This window comes from Pristiophorus japonicus, chromosome 10 (genome assembly GCF_044704955.1).
Source record: "Pristiophorus japonicus isolate sPriJap1 chromosome 10, sPriJap1.hap1, whole genome shotgun sequence".
Classification (NCBI taxonomy): Eukaryota; Metazoa; Chordata; class Chondrichthyes; family Pristiophoridae; genus Pristiophorus; species Pristiophorus japonicus.
In genome coordinates this window covers 166,106,531-166,118,166 of record NC_091986.1, presented here as the reverse complement: position 1 = coordinate 166,118,166, position 11,636 = coordinate 166,106,531, and positions in this window count along the sequence as shown.

Here is an 11,636-nt window from a genome sequence, read left to right as displayed (position 1 = left end):
TCAATCACTAAAGGTCGTTCCGACTGAGCAGCTCTGGGTTCGTACATTTGACTACCATGTCTGAAGTTCTGAATTCCCCAATTCAACATGTTTATCAAATGTGGTATCTCCTATCTAGATTATAAAAGCCAAAACTGGTTCTTCACTGCTTTCATATGAATATGGTGTAATCATGTGATTTTTCTCTCCTTCCATCTTTTCTCTATACAGTGTACTTCGACATGAGATGGTTGGATGCTGCTGCAGCTCAGCTACTTTCTCTCCAGAGAACAAAAGAGAACTATGAAGGCAGGACTATCCCAGCACAAGCTAACTAGTTTTAGTACAGCATTTTCACTTGTACAGTGGCTGCTGAGATCACTCTGCTCCATTAGGTTTCTCTTGCTTTCTCTCTTTAGAACAACAAACCCATCACAAGTTACCAGTACAATCCATCCAGACCCTCCAATAGTGTGACTACTCCTCCCTGGGGCAGAGAGAGAGGCAGAGAGCAGGATTTTTCAATTTCACAAGATAGAATTTTACAGCACAGGCGGCCATTAGATCCACTGCACTTTAGTCCCAATCTCACTCACAGAGTCAACCACCTGCCCCTTCCCAAACCCTTCTCAATTTTTCTTAAAAAAATATTTATTCACTGCCCTTTTTAAAAGCAATTCTGGATTTTGCTTCCACCACTGTTTCTGGTCGGACATTCCATGTTCCAACATCCCTCTCTGTAAAACAAAATGCTGTTAATTTCTCCCCTTATTCTTTTGGAAATTACCTTAAATCGATGCCCTCTAGTGAGCTTGCTTGATTTGCTGTCACCGGGAGGTCGATTTATATACAAGTTTGGTGTCATTAGTTGTGATCGAAGATCACGTAACAGGGTGGGCCACGAGAAGGCGGTCATCATCCACCCCTGCCCTCTAGTTATCACCTCAGACACCTGGAAGCAGTTTTACCGATTTACTTTAAAAGGAGATCTGAAAAAGGTGTTTTCAATAATGAGCGCCAATTTATTTAGTCTCTCCTCTGAACTAAAGCTGTTCATCCACAATAACATCCTAATGAATCTGTTCTTCACCTCTTTCAAAAGTCATCGTCATCATAAGGCAGTCCCTCGGAATCGAGGAAGACTTGCTTAGATATCCAGAACTGGACACCTTATTCGAATTGAAGCCGAACCAATGATTTCTACAGGTTTAGCATTTCCTCTTGGATTTTGCCCTTATTTATAAAACCGTAGTATATGGCTTTTTGTTGCAACAGCTTTGATCAACTTTTCTTTCCACTTTTAAAGATTTATATATCTGAACCAGTCTCTCTGCTCATCTACTCCTTTTAACGTTTTAACATTTAGTATATACTTCTGTCTTCATTCTTCCTCCCACTATATATCACCTCACATTTCTCTACATTAAATTTCGTCTGACAACTATCAGCCCAATCTGTTGACCTAGTCTTCTGTCGCCGCTTACACTCTATTTTTGGCTCATCTGCAAATGTTGATATTGATTTCTTCCAAACGTGGTTGAATGGTGGGAGGACTTTGCCTTTGTAATTGTGTCTCTATTTGGATTGATGCAAAATATCAAAAGTGCAACTCCACCAGCTCACGTTCCTAGGGTAAAAAGTATGGCTTGGCCGTGATCAACGCTTGGTGAGGCAGTCCCTCTAAGTGTTTGTCCATTCAGACTGAAACAAAATTCTTCAACGTACACTCGCAGCACGATTTGGATTCCATAAAACTTCATGGTGGCAGCAGGCAATACTTAATATGATGTGATGCTTCAGCACCATCTAGTGGCAGAAATTGGGAACAACAATAAAATTACAAATAAAAACACAAGTGCTGGAAATACTCAGCAAGTCAGGTAGCATCTGTAGAGACAAAATCAAAGTTAACGTTTCAGGTCGATGACCCTTCGTCAGGATAAAATTACAAGCTCCCCTCACAACTTGCATTAATATAGTAACGGCTTTAACATAGAAACACATTCGAAGCCATTTCACAGGGGCATAATGGCAAAAAATAGACACAGACCCAAAAGGAGATTAGGAGGGACGATCAAAAGCAGAGTCAAAGAGCGACGTGTGAAGGATCGAGGGAATTAAAAACGCGAATGGGTTTAATGAAGAAATACCAACGCACAGAGACTAGATGATTGAATACACATCAGCCAATGACAGGATGGGCAGTTGGAGCACTGGATGAGGTTACAGACAGAGGGACGGGGCACGGCCATAGATGAATTGAAAAAGGAGGATAATAATTTTAAATTTCAGGCATTGGGACTAGGAGTCAGTGTAGGTTAAGAACAGGAGTGATAGATGAGCAGGACTTGGCTGTCCGTATCCTATCCTGCAACAAGTTTAGCATGAGCCGAAATTTACGAAGGGCGGAGGTTATAAGTCCGGTCAGCAGAGCCCGAGAACAGTTGAGTCTAGAAATAACAAAGGCGTGGATGAGGGTTTCAGCAGCAGAAGGACTGATACAAGAGAGAGTTTATAACAATATGTAAGGAAAATTTCGGTTAGCTTCGAAAGAATACCAACATATCGATGAGGGTTCAAAGAGTGAAGATAATCATGGGACTTAAGTCTATGCTTCGAATAGAGTCCCAGAAATGAATTCATTTTCACCGAAACCAAAAAAAACATGTTTTTAAATGACTCAGCATGAAACTGGTTTTCTGCGGTCCGTTGTGGGCTCAAGAGGGCTAAATTTGGAAAGTCAGATGTCTGCTCATTTTATGGAACCCTTTTCTCAGCTGCTGTCAGCCATGTGCTGAATCATAAAATTTCTGACCCAAATGCATGGAGATGCAATGAAATTAAAATAGGATCAAGTCTTTTAAGTTCTGTGTGCGTACGTGTCTATTTGCGGGAGGGGGTTAATATGTTAGGGGTCTTCACATCATTTGACCGCTACATTTATCCTCCTTCAATCATACACCTGTAACGGTCTTCACTATTTCTTGGTATTGGATAGTTTACCGTACAATATTAAATTGCAATCATCATTTATAATTCAAGCTGTCTAATAACTGAGTTTAGTTGAATATCTATCTGCATACAATTATCACCTTCATATCATTATTACCCGAAGATTTAAACATGCACTCTTGGAAGTTGTATTAAGGTTGATAATTGATCAAGAGATTCTGGGGACTTGAGTGGTCACAGATGCTCAAACAGAATAATGACTGTTTTATCACACCGTTGCTCGTTTCCAACTGTGTATCCTCGTAATCCAATTGGGAACTTCTTGGATCCACTTTAGTTGTAAGTATCGCATTAGGAAACTCTTAAATCTTTACTACTAAAACAAGATCCTGATTATAACCCATTTTCATAAACATGCCCTCTTAGATTTATTACTTTTACTCCTTACTTTGCAACAATTTCTCCTTTGCAACAGCATCCAGTATTTTCCAACATTTATGTCAAGCTCAGGATTATGCTTCGTAACTTTGAAGACTAAATCACACATGAACTTACTTTGCCCGTATATATTTCACAACCTATCTGGGTTCAAATTCAAATAGTTTTAGCAGCATCAATTCAATCTCTTGTGGTTACATGAATGCAGCACAAAAATGTTCGTAATTCAATACTAAACTCACCATCTCACTCCAGGAAACAAGAAGGGTGGTTGATGTCCATATGGGAAATGGAAATGTCTCGGTGGTGCTGTATGGAACACTTTTCATAAGTTCGGGTTGAAGCACAGGGAAAATCGCCCGTGAATTTAATCCACCCTGCATACAATTCTGCCATTATGTTTATAAAAAATGCTGGGCAAAAATTCCACACCCCTACGCACCCTTGATCGGTACAAAATTCATCCTCCCCAGAAGGCCGTTTTCACCAACACACTCAGGTATACTTATGAGTTTTCTTTAAACAGTCATTTTTTTCGAACTGCATAGAAATAGTCAATTCTGTAAGTGTATTTATGTAGTTCTTTATCACAGAATGATCGCAAAGCTTTTCACATCCAACAAATTACTTTGAAATGTAGTACTTATGTCAGCAAATATGGCAGCCATTTTGCTCATGGCAACCTGCCATAAACAGCAATGACCATTTAATCTGTTTTTGTGGGCATTGGTTGAGTGAGGAATATTGAACAGGATGCTGGCAGAGCACCACTCTTCTAACAGTGGCATGGGATCTTCAACATCCACCTGACCAATCTCAACAGACAGACTTAGTTTAATGTTTCATCCATAGAGTGGTACCTCCAACAATGCAGCACTTCCTCAGTACTGTACTGGAGTGTTAGCCTAGATTATTTGTTCTAATTGTGGAACGGGGCTCAAACTCAAACTCTCGAGAGGTGACAGTGCTGCTAACTGAACAGTTTGAGCAGAACATCCCCTCACGGTGAATCACAAATATTTTTAAATGACAATTGCAGAAACTCTCAAACAATTGGGACCACTATATCAGGATTGCACTGCAACAGAGTTTGGCAACAAAAATATAAAATGGTGTTCTTCATTTGTGATGATTCTTAGCAATATCCAATTTAAAAAGCAACCATGAGGGCAATGAGATGAGGCGATTTTAGAGCATCAAAAAATGTTAGCTCGCAGCAACAGATCTCGACTTAATCAAGTGTGAAGTTCAAATATAATGTTTTTGTACAACTTATGGACCTCATCTAGTAGGAGTGAAGCATTTACCAAGCTTGACTGAAATTCTACATGTTGAGCACTTTACTGCAATATGAAGATGAGGCAAATGCTTTCAAAAAGACAAAGTCAGATAAGAAGGACAATCAGAAACTGATTTATTTCAGTGATGAGGGTATTTCAGAGACACCAACTGCAACATTACCAGTAATGCTTAGAATTCTCATTTATTTTACACTTCATTATCTAAACTTTCTGCCTAATATAGACTGGGATAGTAACAGTGTAAAGGGCAAAGAGGGGAAAGAATTTCTGAAAGAGAACTTTCTTGATCAGTGTGTGTTTCCAGCCCAACGAGGAAGGAAGCAGTGCTGGATCTAGTTCTGGGGAATGAAATGGGACACGTGGACCATGTTTCAGTGGGAACAGCATTTGGGGGAACAGTGATCATATCAGATTTAGTATAGTTATGGAAAAGGACAAGGTACAATCAAATGTAAAAACACTTAACTGGAGGAGGGCAAACTTCAGTGAGTTGAAAAGGTATCTGGCCCAGGTGGATTGCAATCAAACATTAGTAGGCAAAACAATAACTGAACAATGGGAGGCCTTCAAAGAAGAGATGGTTTGGGTACAGAGTAGACACATTCCCATGAGGGGAAAAGGAAGGGCATCCAAAGCTAGTGGCCCCTAGATAACAAGATATAGAGGTTAAAGTGAGACAGAAAAATTGTAAGGTACATAATACAGTAGAGAATCAAGCTGAATATAGAAAACACAGAGGAGGTCCAAGAAAGAGAATAAGGGGGCAAAGAGAGAGTATGAGAATAAATTAGCAGCTAACATAAAAGGGAATCCAAAAGTTTTTAATAAACATAAATAATAAAAGGGTAGTCAAAGAGTGGGCCCGGAAAAGGAGATATTCTTGTGGAGGCAGAGGGCACGGCTGAGGTACCAAATGAATACTTTCCATCTGTCTTCACTATAGAAGTTGATGCTGCCAATGTAGCAGTAAAGGAGGCATTAGTGTTATTGGACAGGATAAAAATAGATAAAGGTACTTAAAAGATTGGCAGTCTTGAAAGTAGAAACGTTATCCAGTTCGGATGGGTTGCATCCTAGGTTACTGGGGAAGTAAGGGTGGAAATTGCTGAGGCTCTGGTCACAATCTTTTAATCCTCCTTGGATATGTGGGTGGTGCCAGGTGATTTCAACCTCCATCTCAATTCATCATGCTGTCTCTCCTCTGAGTTCACTAGCCTCCTACCCTCCCTTAATCTCTCCCTCAATGTAAAATTCCCAACCAATATTTACAGCCACGCCCTCGACCTTTGCCTCGTGGCTTCGCTACTCCCATCATGTCAATTGCAGATAAGGCCATCTCTGACTACTTCCTCATATCGCTCCCCCCCCCACCACCCGACCTCCTCCTGTGTCCGCCCCTGGAAAAAAAACTCTTTCCTGATGTTCTTACAACTGCACTTATAACCTCCCAACTATCCAGCCTTTGGTCCTCCATTCACCATGACATTTCTGAAGCTACCGATCTGCTCAATCACACCCTCACCACCACCTTTGATGCCCTAGTCTCTGTTAAATCAATTACTCTCTCTCACCCTGGCCATTCCCCCTAGTACAGCCCTGATCTTCGCTCCCTTAAATCCAAGGAACACAGACTTGAACGGATATGGTGGACAATTGGTTTAGCCGTTCACCGCCAGATCTGGCTGGACCACATAAAGCATTATCGGGTCCTGCTCTCATCTGCCAAAAATTGTTCAGATTCCAGAATGATTCTGGAATAGTGAAGATAAGCCCCGGCTTCTATTCTCCATTGCTAACCATCTTTTTAAAACCCTCCCCCCAGTCTCCACCCTCACCTCCGACAATAAGTGTGAGGAGATCATGGACTTCTTTGCCTCCAAGATTGAGACCATCCGTTCAGCCACCTTTGCCTCTTCTCTTCCTTCCCCGAGCTCACCGGCCCAAACTTCCTCGAAGGATCCCCCCGCAACCCCAGCCCTGACCTCGCATCTTTCTCAAGTTTCTCTCCGATTTCCCCTCATGACCTTTCTAAACTCATCCTGTCCACGAGTCCTACTGTCCCCTCCTATTTCCCATCTACATGTTGCCCCTTGGCGACATCATCCGGAAATAGTGTCAGATTCCACATGTACGCTGATGACAACCCAGCTCTACCTCACTACCACTTCTCTCGACCCCTCCACTGTCTCTAAATTGTCAGACTGCTTGTCTGACATCCAGTTCTGGATGAGCAGAAATTTTCTCCAATTGAATATTGGGAAGATCAAAGCCAATGTTTCCAGTCCCCGCCACAAATTCCGTTCCCTAGACACTGATTCCATACCTCTCGCCAACTTCTGTCTGAGGCTGAACTCGAGTGTTCTTAATCTTGGCATCATATTTGACCCCAAAATGAGCTTTCGACCACATATCGCCAGCATAATTAAAACTATTTCCACCTCGGTAACATCACCCGTCTCCGCCCTTGCCTCAGCTCATCCGCTGTTGAAGCCCTCATCCATGCCTTGGTTACCTATAGACTTGACTATTCCAATGCATTTCTGGCTGGCCTCCCATATTCTACCCGACGTAAACTGGAGTTGATTCAAAATTCGGCTGCCTATTTCCTAACTCGCACCAAGTCCTGCTCACTCATCACCCCTGTAATCACTGACCTACATTGGCTCCCGGTTAAGCAACGCCTCGAATTCAAAATTCTTATCCTTGTTTTCAAATCCATTCATGGCCTCACCCCTCCCCAATCTCTGTAATCTCCTCCAGTCCCACAACCCCGCCAACCCCCACACCGAGATTGCTGCGCTCCTCTAATTCTGCCCTTCAGCATCCCGGATTATAAATCCCTCAACCAATGGTGGCCGTGCCTTCTGTTGCCTCGGCTCAAAGATCTGGAATTCCCTGCCTAAACCTCTCCGCCTCTCTTTCCTCCTTAAAACCTACCTCTTTGATCAAGCTTTTGGTCACCTGCCCTAATTTCTCCTTATGTGGCTTGGTGTCAAAGTTTTGAACTCATAATACTCCTGAGAAACGCCTTAGGACATTTCACGCCGTTAAAGGCACTACATAAATTAAAGTTGTTGTTGTAGTCATTGACTGAAGGATTGCAAATGTTACACCCATTTAAAAAGAGAGGGATAAACTATAGACCAGTCACCCCATCAGTAGTGGGGAATCTTTGAGACACAATAATCTGGCACAAAATTAATTGGCATTTGGAAAAGTATAGGACATGGATTTGTTAAAAGCAAACTGTGTATGACTAACATGATCGAGTTCTCTGATGATGTAACAGAGAGGGTTGATGAGAGTAGTGCGGTTTATATGAAAAAGTCCCCACTGACACCTGGGAGTCCCTGGCCAAAGACCGCCCTAAGCGGAGGAAGTATATCCCGAGTGTCATTGCTGAAAACATGCAGAAATCAAGTGCAGGCAGCCAAAAGAGCGTGCAGCAAACCTGTCCCACCCATCCTTTCTCTCAATGACTATCTGTCCCACCTGACAGGGACTGTGGTTCTCGTATTGGACTGTTCATAGAAAATAGGTGCAGGAGTAGGCCATTCGGCCCTTCGAGCCTGCACCACCATTCAATAAGATCATGGCTGATCATTCCCTCAGTACCCTTTCCTGCTTTCTCTCCATACCCCTTGATCCCTTTAGCCGTAAGGGCCATATCCAACTCCCTCTTGAATATATCCAATGAATTGGCATCAACAACTTTCTGCGGCAGGGAATTCCACAGGTTAACAACTCTGAGTGAAGAAGTTTCTCCTCATCTCAGTCCTAAATGGCCTACCCCTTATCCCAAGACTGTGTCCCCTGGTTCTGGATTTCCCCAACATCGGGAACATTCTACCCGCATCTAACCTATCCCGTCCCGTCAGAATCTTATATGTTTCTATGAGATCCCCTCTCATCCTTCTAAACTCCAATGTATAAAGGCCCAGTTGATCCAGTCTCTCCTCATATGTCAGTCCTGCCATCCCAGGAATCAGTCTGGTGAACCTTTGCTGCACTCCCTCAATAGCAAGAACGTCCTTCCTCAGATTAGGAGACCAAAACTGAACACAATAATCAAGGCGAGGTCTCATCAAGGTCCTGTACAACTGCAGTAAGACCTCCCTGCTCCTATACTCAAATCCCCTAGCTATGAAGGCCAACATACCATTTGCCTTCTTCACCGCCTGCTTTACCTGTATGCCAACTTTCAATGACTGATGAACCATGACACCCAGGTCTCGTTGCACCTCCCCTTTTCCTAATCTGCCGCCATTCAGATAATCTGCCTTTGTGTTTTTGCCCCCAAAGTGGATAACTTCACATTTATCCACATTATATTGCATCTGCCCACTCACCTAACCTGTCCAAGTCACCCTGCAGCCTCCTAGCATCCCCCTCACAGTTCACACCGCCACCCAGTTTAGCGTCATCTGCAAACTTGGAGATATTACACTCAATTTCTTCATCCAAATCATTGATGTATATTATAAAGAGCTGGGGTCCCAGCAATGAGCCCTGCGGCACTCCACTAGTCACTGCCTGCCATTTTGAAAAGGACACGTTTATCCCAACTCTCTGCTTCCTGTCTGCCAACCAGTTCTCTATCCACGTCAGTATATTACCCCCAATACCATGTGTTTGATTTTGCACACCAATCTCGTGTGTGGGACCTTGTCAAAAGCCTTTTGAAAGTCCAAATACACCACATCCACTGGTTCTCCCTTGTCCACTCTACTAGTTACATCCTCAAAAAATTTCAGAAGATTTGTCAAGCATGATTTCCCCTTCATAAATCCATGCTGACTTGGACCGATCCTGTCACTGCTTTCCAAATGCGCTGCTATTTCATCCTTAATAATTGATTCCAACATTTTCCCCACTACTGATGTCAGGCTAACCGGTCTATGATTACCCACTTTCTCTCTCCCTCCCTTTTTAAAAAGTGGTGTTACATTAGCTACCCACCAGTTCTTGGGAACTGATCCAGAGTCGATAGACTGTTGGAAAATGATCACCAATGCATCCAGTATTTCTAGGGCCACTTCCTTAAGTACTCTGGGATGCAGACCCTCAGGCCCCGGGGATTTATCGACCTTCAATCCCATCAATTTCCCGCCTAATAAGGATATCCTTCAGTTCCTCCTTCTCACTAGACACTCGGTCCCCTAGTACTTCCAGAAGTTTATTTGTGTCTTCCTTCGTGAAGACAGAACCAAAGTATTTGTTCAATTGGTCTGCCATTTCTTTGTTCCCCATTATAAATTCACCTGAATCTGAGTGCAAGGGACCTACGTTTATCTTCACTAATCTTTTTCTCTTTACATATCTATAGAAGCTTTTGCAGTCAGTTTTTATGTTCCCGGCAAGCTTCTTCTCGTACTCTATTTTCCCTCTCCTTAATTAAACCCTTTGTCCTCCTCTGCTGAATTCTAAATTTCTCCCAGTCCTTAGGTTTGTTGCTTTTTCTGGCCAATTTATATGCCTCTTCCTTGGATTTAACACTGGCCTTAATTTCCCTTGTTAGCCCCGGTTGAGCCACCTTCCCCGTTTTATTTTTACTCCAGACACCCAAGAACTCATGTTAACAGTGGAAGCAATTCTTCCTCGATTCCGAGGGACTGCCAATGATGATGTGTATATGGACATTCAAAAGGCATTTGATAAATTACTGCATAATAGATTGGTTAACAAAATGAAAGCCTGTGGGATTAAAGGGACCATGGCAGCGTGGATACACAATTAGGGACAGAAAGCAGAAAATAGTGTGAATGTTTGTTTTTCCAGACTGGAGGCAGGTGTACAGTTGTGTTCCCCTGGGGTCGGTAGTAGGACCACTGCTCTTGATATCTATTAATGACCTGGGGTTGTGTATACAAGGCATAATTTCAAAGTTTGCAGACAATATGAAATTCAGAAATATAGTAAACAATGAGGATACTAACAGACTTCAGGACATAAACTGGTGAAATGGGCAAACACATAGTTGAAATATAATGCAGAGAAGTGTGAAGTGATATGTTTTGGTACGAAGAATGAGAGGCAATATGAACTAAATGGTACAATTTTAAAGGGGGTGCAGGAACAGACACACCTGGGGATGTATGTACACAAATCTTTGAACGTGGCAGGACAAGTTGAAAAGCCCGTCATAAAAGCGTATGGGATCCTTGGCTTTACTAATAGAGGAATGGAGTACAAAAGGAAGTTATGGTAAATCTTTATAAAAGACTGGTTAGGCCCCAGCTGAAGTAGTGTGTTCTAGAAAGGATATCAAGGCCTTGGAGAGGATGCAGTAGAGATTTACTAGAATGGTACCAGAGATGAGGGACTTCCGTTATGTGGATAGACTGGAGAATCTGGGGTCTCCTTAGAGCAGAGAAGGTTAAGATGAGAGTTGATAGGTGCTCAAAATCATGAGGAGTAAATATAGAGAAACTGTTTCCAGTGGTAGAAGTGTCAGTAACCAGAGGACAAAAGAACCAGAGGCGACACGAGGATTTTAAATTTTTTTATTTTTAAATACAGCGAGTTGTTGTGATCTGGAATGCACTGCCTGAAAGAGTGGTGGAAGTATTTTGAATAGTAACATTGAAAAGAGAATTGGATAAATACTTGAAAGAAAAAAAAAATACAGGGCTCTAGGGAAAGAGCAGAGGAGTGGGGTTAATTGGATAGCTCTACCAATGAACCGGCATAGGCACGATGGGCTTCCTTCTGTGCTATATGATTCTATGATTCTATTAATATTTTAAAACCCCAGCTAACCTCGGTGTGAAAGTGTAAACTATAAAAATTACACATAATCTGGAATTCCAACTTTGGTTCTAGATAATGCCTCTGAATCAATCCACTTCCTATAAACTGGCTTATTTTAGCTCAATACTCCATAAATGCATTACTTCCAAGCATCTGATAATTGTTTGTAAATGTTTCTATTTTTGAGACATTCACCTTCTGTCATGCAACATTACT